The sequence below is a fragment of the Cyprinodon tularosa genome, unplaced genomic scaffold (assembly GCF_016077235.1).
Source record: "Cyprinodon tularosa strain WSP-4 unplaced genomic scaffold, ASM1607723v1 ctg58, whole genome shotgun sequence".
Lineage (NCBI taxonomy): Eukaryota > Metazoa > Chordata > Actinopteri > Cyprinodontiformes > Cyprinodontidae > Cyprinodon > Cyprinodon tularosa.
The window spans coordinates 563,241-574,277 of NW_024039318.1; positions in this window are offsets into that span (position 1 = coordinate 563,241).

Below are 11,037 nucleotides of genomic sequence, written 5' to 3' on the forward strand. Positions count from 1 at the left end.
TCAACTCGCGCTGGTGCAAGTGACCGATCTTACAAATTTATTCGCAAAACAACTGATAAGAAAATCTGATAAGTCACACAGCCCTCAATCATCAGTCCAGGAGGTATAGGGTAACATAAGACATCCATCCATCCATTTACCGAAATGTTTATCTCCGCTGGGGTAGCGAGGGGTGCTGGTGCCTCTCCAGCTGTCAATGGGCAAGAGGCGGGGTCCACCCTGGACAGGCCGCCAGTCCATTGCAGGGCAACACAGAGACAAACAACCATTCATGCACAAACTCACACCTAAGGAGAATTTAGAGAAGCCTATTAAGCTAAGAGTCATCTTTTTGGCCTGTGGGAGGAAGCCGGAGTACCTGGAGAGAACCTAAGCATGCACAGGGAGAACATGCAAAATCCATGCAGAAAGACCCTGGGCCTGGAATTGAACCCAGAACCTTCTTGCTGCAAAGCAGCAATGCTAACCACTGCTTCACTGTGCAGTGGACAGCAGCAACATAAGACATGCATGTTTAAACTTCAAAGGTTAGGGATGCTGCTTATCTAGTTAGGTAAGAATAACATAATTACGGTACAGTAAAGATGATACAGTCATGAACAAATAATGTGGACAAGAAAAAAGGTTTGGCAATGTGCAAGATAACTTTTCTAAAACAAAAAGGGTAGCAAAAGAGAAAAAAATTACACAAAACAAACAAACAAAAAAATCCATCTAAAATATATACGTACATAGATGTCATATATGATATATTGTCTCTGCAAACACTCTAGGTTTTGGGGCATCAGGCAAAAACTGATATTACAATAAAATTATCTCCATATTTAAACTTGGAAGGCATTAACAATGCAAATCTCTAATGATGCCTTTTAAAACCCACTTCCTCACTAAAAACACTTGGATGATGAGTTTGCAGCTCGATTTCTTTTACAGAATGCTGTGCTCAACTTGTTCTTAATTCCATGTATTTGAAGAGGACACTACAAAACGCGTCTGTTCCGGTTTTGCCAGTTCTGTGCAAGTCTATTTGTAAGTAACTCAAGTTCAACCAAACCTTTCTTACTACTAATGTAAAAAAATTTACAGCACAAAAAGCCTGTCTATTTGGTTCTTTAAATTCTCAAGAACTTATCAAAACATAGTTTTTAAAATCAGTCATGGGAAAAAGAAAACATGGACCAAAGACTGTTGGAGACAGGCAAAACGGATCAGCATTCTCAAGAGCAGAGGTCCCAAAACATTTCAGCCTGTGACCCCCCCAAATAATCCATATATTCATTTAATTTAATTACTTCCTAACATTGTGCATATAAATAAAAAAACAATTATATTCATTTTTAAATAAATCTTTTGTAAATTACTTTTAAAGTGTTTACTCAATCCTGCTCCTTTTTAAACTTGCATTTAATTAGGCCTTATAATGAACATGCAAATAATATTATTTGATGTTTGAAATAAATAAATAAATAAATAAATAAATAAAGAAAGAAGTATATTTTAATCATGTTTTAAATTAAAAGGAAAATATCATGCATGCGCAATAGAAACAATAGGCCAACACACCAGTAGAGGGCAGCAGTCTCAAAGGGTAACCAGATGACCTTTCGACTTTTAAAATTACACTGGTTATCATTATTATACCTTTTCTGTTAATCTTTTTTAGAGTTTTGTCATCACAAAAACCTAAAAAAGCTCTGACAAACACTTTTTCAACTTTCACTTGTTAGGCTTGTCGGAGAAGAAAGCATTGGCAAGTTTGTATTCAGTTTTTAGAGTTTATAATTACTAAAGCAAAAATGTAAATTGAAACTAAATACTCTTATTGTAGGCCAGAGGTCTGAAACCTTTACAACCAAGTGACATTTTTACATTGGTTAAAGCTAACAACATTGTTTAAAGCCATAAACATTGTGTGACATATCACTACAAATTTTTAACATAATCATCATGCCATTTCAAAAGTTTTAAAATGAAGGAAAAATAGAAAATAGAATAGAAAAAAATACAAAATTCCTTTATTGTCCCACAATGGGGAAATTTTGATGTTACAGCAGCAGCAAAAAGTTATTGCACAGTGGTCCTGCAACGTTGACCTTAGGACCTTTTCTATTTTTTTCTATTAAAAAACGTGTGTAAAGAGAAAAAATACATTTTACATCAGTTGCTGAAATCCCATTTAAGTCCAAAAATATCATCCAGCTATATTTAGAGCCAATTTATTTAACTAATTTAAGACAACTATTCAATTTGTTAATATTTCTATTTTTTCAAAGATTTGCAACTCTTCATCATTGTTAGCCAAAGTGATTAAGAGTCTATGTCATGTGTCTAAAGAGTCACAGGTTGCAGACACCTATTGTAGCCTCTGCATACCTGATTACAACTTACTATACCAAAATTGGTGAACATTAAAATATAAATACATAATCAAATTGATTTTGCAGCAGTATTTGTCCATATTGTTTATACCTGCTTGTCAGTGGACATGAGGGGAAAGAGACATTCAAGCACTTTTAATAAACCTGTCCACAAGGAGGAGGATGACAGTCTGCCACTGTTCCAAAAGAATAGTGGCAGACGTTACTTTTTAACGGAAGGAGCTCACAGTGGGTAAACAAAGAGAAGAAATGCGGTCATTACTGAATGAACAAAACGCAGACATAAGATGAAAAATCACATGGAAATTAGTGAATCCCTCATGATAAGGGTGGCCCAGATGGGGGACAGCATATCCACACAAAGATGTCAAAAATAAAGAGAAATCAAACTAACTCCCAACATCACTGATAAATGTTGATCTCAAAATAATCTCAAAAGCCCTTGCAAGAAGACTGGAAAAAAGTAGCACCTCTTTTAATACATCCAGATCAAACAGGCTTCATAAAGGGAAGACAGTTTTCCAGTAATGCACGTAAGTTAATTAATCTCATAGACTATTCTACTATCAACAACTTAGAAGCCACATTTGTCTCACTAGATGCAGAAAATGTATTTGATCCTGTAAAATGGAAATTCCTGTTTACTATACTATACAAATTTAGGTTTGGGTATCCTTCATAAACTAGATCAAAATTTGTATAGCTCTCCAAATGCCTGTGTCAGGCAAAATTCTCCAACCTTCGGCCTACAGAGAGGCACCAGAAAAGGATGCCCACTCTTTCCTTCACTTGTTGCACTATTATTGAACCCCTAGCAGCTGCCATCAGGCAGAGCAGAAATATAAAAGGCCTTGAGTCCCAAATTGTTGAGGATAAGATAAGTCTTTATGCAGATGATACAGTATATTACTTTTCCTACAGAACCCACAGGTTTCTCTTACTAACACAACTGCACTAATAAACAAGTTTTCAGCACTTTCTGATTACTCTGTTAACTGATAAAAGTCTATGATTCTCCCTGTAAATTGTATCTCTACAAATATATCAACTAATATGCTGAAGTCAGGAAACATTAGATACCTGGGAATAAACTCCCCCAGGCTTTCAGAGCTAACCAAGCTGAATCACAGTCAACTCTTAAAATCTATCGAAGATGAGCTCACAAGATTGAATCCCTTGCCTTCCCTTATCTGTTCTCACTGATCCCCACAAGATCATTGTCTGCTTGGTTTAGGTCATTACATTCTTGTATTTCTAAATTTTTACAGAAAAATAAACCAAGAATCAGCTTAAAAACTCTGCATCAGAATGTATGTAGCATACTAAAAATAAATAAATCCTCAAGGGTTGGGTAGCAAGGGAGGCTTCATATTTGTAAAGGCTCCCTTGAAAAAGTAAAACTATCCAGCACAACTATGGCAGTCAGAAATTCAGTCTACCTGCTAAGGACAAGAGCAGACTGCAGCGTGTAATCCGGTCTGCAGAGAAGGTGATTGGCTGCAACCTCCCATCTCTCCAGGAGCTGCACGCCTCCAGGACTCTGAGGCGTGCAGGGTAGATTGTGGCTGATCCCTCGCACCCCAGCCACAGATAATTTCAGTCACTTCCCTCTGGCAGGAGGCTGTTTTTTCCCATCTGCTACCGGCCTTATCAACAAGGCCAAGAGCCGCCCGTGACACTGGACAATGTTTCTCTCCCCCATTCGGGATTTCTGCGTTAAATTAACGCACAGTCTACTGTGTGTATATAGCTTCTGTGTATATATATATATATATATATATATATATATATATATATATATATATATATATATATATATATATATATATATATATATATATATACATTCTATCTTATTTTGTTTTTGTCTGCACCAACAACACCAAGTTAAATTCCTTGTAAGTGCAAACCTTCTTGGCAATAAACTTGATTCTGATTCTGACTGATGCTGAACAGGATAAGGGGAAAAAAATAAAGGGAAGAGTGTTTTAGAAAAGCAAGGGGCATGGGGCTTATCTTTTCATTTGTTTTTAAGAGTCTGAAATAACTTGCAGTTACTGATTTCCTCTGATTATCTAAGTTATTTTATATTGAAATATGTCTTATTAATTTCATTATGTCCTCTTTATTCTCTGTTGGACATTTTTTTTTCTTGTGTCCAAGTTTCTTTATCATCCTTTACTCAATGTATTCATTCTTAGGTCGGGTTGGGCTCTGTTTCTGGGTTAAACTCTTCTACTTAAAGCATCTGTGCTTTTCTAGCTGCCAGTGAGCTTATTATATCTGGTATTTTAGTTTTCACTGGCTCTTAGATTACTTCAGCTGTTTTACGTCCATAATCACGAAACTGGTTCTTAATCTGTAGTCACTCCTCCCTTTATATGCCTCAGGATTCTTTTAAACCCTTTGATCAAATTCCTGTTTGTTCATGTTGTTCCTGAGCTTAGAAACTACAATTTATTTGTTTTTGCTCTGGACTTTATATAATATTAGTTTTTCCACATCTTTTTTTTTTGTTGAAGTTCTGTTTATTTTGGGAGACAGTGTCATGGCACATAGCCAGTCCAGGGCTAAGTAGAGGAGATCTGCTCTTATTCATTGATGTAGGCTTTCCTATTGTATGGGCATTCCTACTCCTGCGTAGGTTAGACTTAGGCTTGTCAAATCAAAGAACCAATAATTGTTTGTGCAAACAACACGCTGACAGCGTCGGACCTTCCCCAGGGGTGTGTTTGCTGCTGGCTGAGCCTGCAGCTCTATACCAGTATGTCCTGGGCTTGCAGGACATACTAGTTGGTCTAGGAAACTGACACTAGAAATCTCTATGCTCTCTGGGTGACTTTGCACTGCAACTTCTGTAAAGGGTTTACAACATATACAAGCTAGAGAAGTCAATGAATCTAAACTTGAGTACATTGGAAACATTTGATAGTTCTTCATCTTTTTACTCATAAACATAAAGGGGCCCTGTTAATAGTTCACTCTGGTTGTAAAGGCATTTTGATGAAACCATGGCACCCTGTTGGCTAATTCTATTTCATGTCCTTCATACACTATGTTTTTGCTATACCTTATCTTAAATGTAAGAATTTGTGTATATATATATATATATATATATATGTACCTAAACATGGACTTACGACAAGAAGTCCTATATTGTGCATGGATGTAATGAGTAAACAAGGTAGGTGAGAGTGGAGGAAAGAGTGAAAAGACACGGAAATGTCCAAGATCGAGTTTTAAAGAGCGCAAAAAAAAAAATACGATGCTAGGAAGGACGAGCCAGTAGATGCATGGCCAACACATGGCTCTGTTCCGTATAGTGATGGAATTTGGGACCCAGCAGTTTTCACAGGTAGCCAAGACCATCCTTAGAGAAGTGTTAATACATATGCAGGTAATTGTTGGGGAATATTCAGATATGGGCACACCTTTGTAAATGAAGGTGCTATTTTCAAAATCTTTCCTCTTTATCAGCCATTTCTCTTATCCCCTAAACAAATGCAATAGTCCAATTTCTGTCACTTAGAGCAACAACTGTCTTTAGAAATACAATCAAAAACTGTCCTTATAGAAAATTATCAAGTTTATAAAGGCTGCTGTAATAATGTTAAAGTAATTGCTGTGATGGACAACTTAAACATAAGTATTAGTGGTATTTTATGTGGATGGATAAAGACTACCAAAACAGGCAGGGAAGGAGAACAAGAAACCAGTGACAAAATGTATTGATTTCCAATCAGTGTGAGCAGTGACTGAACACACATGGCACAGGTTTGAGTAAGCATCGATGTTAGCCTGGTTTGCAGCAGCCTAGCTGCACAGAGTAAATCACAAGGGGACATGTGTAACTGCTTTTTTGATTCCAAACTGAAGCTTAATCAAGCCAGAATATCTGGATAATGCAGACTTAATAACTTGGTTTTAGGAATCAGTCCCCCCCCCCAAAAAAAAACACACACAGGCAGAGACTGTCACTGTCATCGGAAGGATTATGGTGGTTGGTAACAGAAAAAAATGTTTACCTAGGTGTGGCTCTAGGATGCACAAATGAAAAAAATCTATCATTGAATGTTTGGGTTTCATTTAAAGCAGCACTTGCAGAGCTCATTCATGAACAACTATACTATAAGTCAAAGAAGTTGTCTATGATATGTGATAGTATAGTAACCATCAAGTTATTTTTTTTTGTTTCTAGGCTTATTGGTTTCACAGCCTTTAAAATACAGTTCCCTAGATTAATTGTTTCTGGAGATATATGTTAAACTATAGCTGTTTTTAATCTACTAACTTTAAGACCAATAGTTATATAGTTATAACTATTGATTTACATTAATTTATGCACATTTTGATAAGTTCTCAGCATAAGCAAACTAGTACTAAGGATCCCCAGTATGCAACAAATATTTCACACAAACAAATAAAAACATAAACCTTCTTTCAGAGTCAATTTAACAACAAATAAGATGAACTATTAAATTTAACTGACATTTAATCTAAACTAAATAAATAAATGAAACATGAAATAATAACACAAACGAGAGAAGGAATCTAAGTAATATGTCATTGACCTGGTCAAGAACAAATTTAATGTAAAAAAAGTATTTGTTTTTCATTTTAACTGATAAAAAAGGTGCTTCCAAAATAACCTGAAAACTAAAGTTACAAAGCGAAAATTGTACAATTTAATATCATTTTGCTAATATCAGAACTAGAGATAGAATGACACATTGGCTGGCTGATATTTCTCGCCAATGTTAGTGTTTTTTTCTTCATCAGTATTAGTATCGGCTGATACCTGCATTTGTCGGCCAATTTATTCATGTATTCAACAACAATGCCTTAAAATTAAATGAGGCACATGCTTTGGTCTTGCTTCCATTTGCTTTTCCATCATTAATGTTTTCTTTGATTTGTTAACAATTTTTTCTTCTTTAAATTGAAAATTGTATTACAGTTATTATCATTTCGCCATTTTTTAAAATCTCACAAATAGAGTAAATAAAAGCAATATAACCCAAAAGAATTGGCCTAAGAAAAAACAGTAGCACATTTCAGGGATCAGGTAGACTGAAATCAAAATATTTGGTATCAACAAAAAGCATCATCTTCTATTTTCTTATTGCAGTTAGTGCTTTGCATGAATTAGATAGTGTGCATGAATAGCCATGACTGCAACTCACCTGTGTAAACATGTCAGATGTGGGTAATGAAAGCTGAGATCCTGCTTGCTGTAGGGCAAAACATGAACAAGTTACAACAGCAATGGTTGCAATGATTGCAGGAAAGATATAACATTGCTGCAAACCAGGAAAAGGGGACATGGAGCTCTGAAGCAAGCAATGAACCCAATATTATCTATAGGTGTTCTAAATATTGGTTCATCTGTACTTCTCTTTGTAGTGTTGTGGGCTAGGAAGAAGGGTAAAGGGCTTCAGAAACATGGGTTTAGAAACAAATAAAAGGAGTAGTAAAGAAAACAATCTAATAAACGTATAATGCATAAAATGAACAGAGTTCTAACTGTCTAAATGGACAAGGTCAGTGTCACGAATCCTTAGGCATTGTCCGTACAGTGCTGCTGGATAATAGCAATCAGAATACATTTCAGATGCAGGCACAAGTCCAAACTGTACTGCCATACAGGAGATAACAACACAGATTTAATAATTGCTTATGGACTTCCAGATAGGAAAGAATTAGAATAGTCCAGCCCTGAAGTAACAAATGCATAGTTTCTCAGCATCACCCCTGAACAGAATACTTCTAATGATATAAGATGAATGATGATAAGATGAAAGAAGGAAATTCTAGAAACGTCTTTGATATGGGGTTTAAATGACAGATCCCGATAAAAAAAAAAAGAGTTTTTACTTTATTATCTGAGATCAATTTAATCCCATCCAAATGAAGTGACTCACTAATCAGATTATTTTTCAAAGACTCTGGTCCAAAGGCTATAACTTAACTTTTGTCTGCATTCAGGAGCAGAATCTTAAGAGTCATCCAGGTTTTTATGTCTTCAAGACATGCCTGTAGTTTATGTAATGGGTTAGTTTCATCTGAATTTACAGACGGATATAGCTGAGTATCCTCAGCAGAATCCCATGCTGTCTAATAATTCTACCGAATAGGAGCATATAAATATATATATATATATATATATATATATATATATATATATATATATATATATATATATATATATATATATATATATATAGTAAAGAGAATTGGTCCTAGCACTGATCCCCATGGTTATCCGCAGGTAAGTCTTGAGCATGAGGAAGATTTGTCATTAACGTGAACAAACTGAAATCGGTCAGATAGATCCGATTTAAACCAGCCTAGTGCTGTTCCTTTAATTCCAACAAAATATTCAAGTCTTTCTAAAAGGTTATGATCAACACTTATGGTGTAAGTGGTCAGACACTTGTTTGGCAACTACTTTCTCAAGAATTTTAGATAATAAAGGAAGATTGGATATAGGTCAATAATTGACCAAGCCATCTGGGTCAAGAGAGGGTTTCTTAAGTAAAAGTTTAATTACAACTATCTTAAAAGCCTGAGGTACATATCCTTGTAATAGAAATGGATTAATCACATCTGAAATGGAGGAGGAGATCAAAGGAAATACTTCCTGAAATAACTTGATTGGAACTTTAATGCAACCTTGAAGTTTATTAAAAAAAAAGTGGTCAGAGAGGACTGTTATTTCTTCACATTCAATGCCATATGTCGGCACAAGGTCCAAAGTATGAAGATGAGCATGTGTGGGAGAATTCACATTTTGAACAAAGCCAAGATAAGATAGCATTAAAGGCTGCACTTAAGCTATCATCTCTCATGTCAGCATGGATGTTGAAATCCCCCACTATAATGACGCTGTCAGCATTCAACACCAAGTACGATAGGAACTCTGAAAACTTATCTAAAAATTCAGAACAAGAACTGGGTGGACAATACACAGTTACAAAAAGAAGAGGTTTTCTGGCAGTGTAAGTGGAAACTAAGGGTTAAATGGTCAAAGGAGCAGTGATGGGCAGTAGCGGCGCTACATGTAGCGAAGCTATTAGTTTAACTACATGTTCCAGTAGCTTGACTGTAGCGTTGCTGCTTTATTTATCAAGTAACTTTCCTGTAGTGACGTTATTGCTTTGATCAAGTAGCAACGTAGCGTCCACAAACGCTACAAAATCCAGGGCTTAACTATGAAATGAAACCAGGTTTTCTATTTTGAAACAACAATTAGAGTTATTCGCTGGACATTCACGCATGAGCCTCTATTCTATGAAGGACCAACTCTGCCATATTTAAAAATAAATAGCAGAAGCAGAAGTTGACTCTCTAGGACACACCCCCTCCTCATTTGCATAATGAGGCAGAAATGCATAGAGAAATGTAAAAAGGGCAGAGAGAAATAAACAGCGGCGAAGAAATAACTAAGGTAAAAAAATACAAAGGAAAAATAAAACAGACAAAAATATTATAACATGCACATAAATAAATACTTAAAAATATAAGTAATTAAAAAATAAAGTTGAAGATTATAAAGGACAGAAAAATAAATAAGGTAAATATTACAAAGGCAAATAAATAAAGAAGCTAATTAAGAGTTATATACATTTGTCTCACTTTTTTGTTGGCAATTAATTGTATGCTTATACATTTATTGAGCATTTATTTATTTCTGTATTTATTTTTAAATATGGCAGAGTTGGTCCTTCATACTATTCTGCCTCTTCTGTGTATCTACCGAAACATGCGCATGCGCACGGCAGTGGAACTCAACACACAGAGCCACACACACACAGGGTGGAGGAGGAGACAGGAGCAGAGCTAGAAGAGCAGCCAACTGTCGCTACCACACCGTGGCCTTATCTTCAGAGATTATGAAACTTGTTGAATCCTCAGATAAAAAATAAGTGTACAGATGTCTGCTTTTCACAAAAAAACAAAAACAAACTGTTGTCAACGTCCAGGACATCCAACACCAACCTGAGAACTCACATTCAGGTGAATCACTAATTTCCCTCCTGCAGTATGCAAGTAAAAATATCTAGTGTTAGTGTAAATCCCAACTCACTTTAGCCAAATGCTGTGTGTAAATTAGTAAAACGAAAGCTACCCACCTACCAACAAGCAGTGTGTGATGGAAAGGGTCTAGCCAAGTAGCTAAGCAGAAGTGTTTTTAAAAAAAAAAAAAAAAAAAAAAAAAAAAAAGCTTATGCAATATTTATAATTGTAACATGAGTGATTTTCAAGGTTCTTGGCCATAGATAGCTCATGTGGCCAAGATTAGCCATTTGTTTTACATAGCCAAACACTAATTAAAACAGTCAACTACAGTATATTTTTTTTAAAATAAAAATGTGAAAAATATATCAGCTTTAACTTTATTGGCACCTATCTTAGTGGCACACATTAGATTAATTTCCAGATAGATTGAACTATCTGGAAATTAATCTAATGTGTGCCACTAAGATAGTCTAATTAGAGAGCAGTAGTGAAACTTCGATATTGTATTTTCATGGCCTAGTTTACCTGACAGGATGTTTACATAAATCAGTTTTTAGGCTTTGCACAGATAAGATTTTTTAGGTATGGAGGAACAGCTCTACCGTATATAAAATACATAAATAAATAAATGCTCAATAAA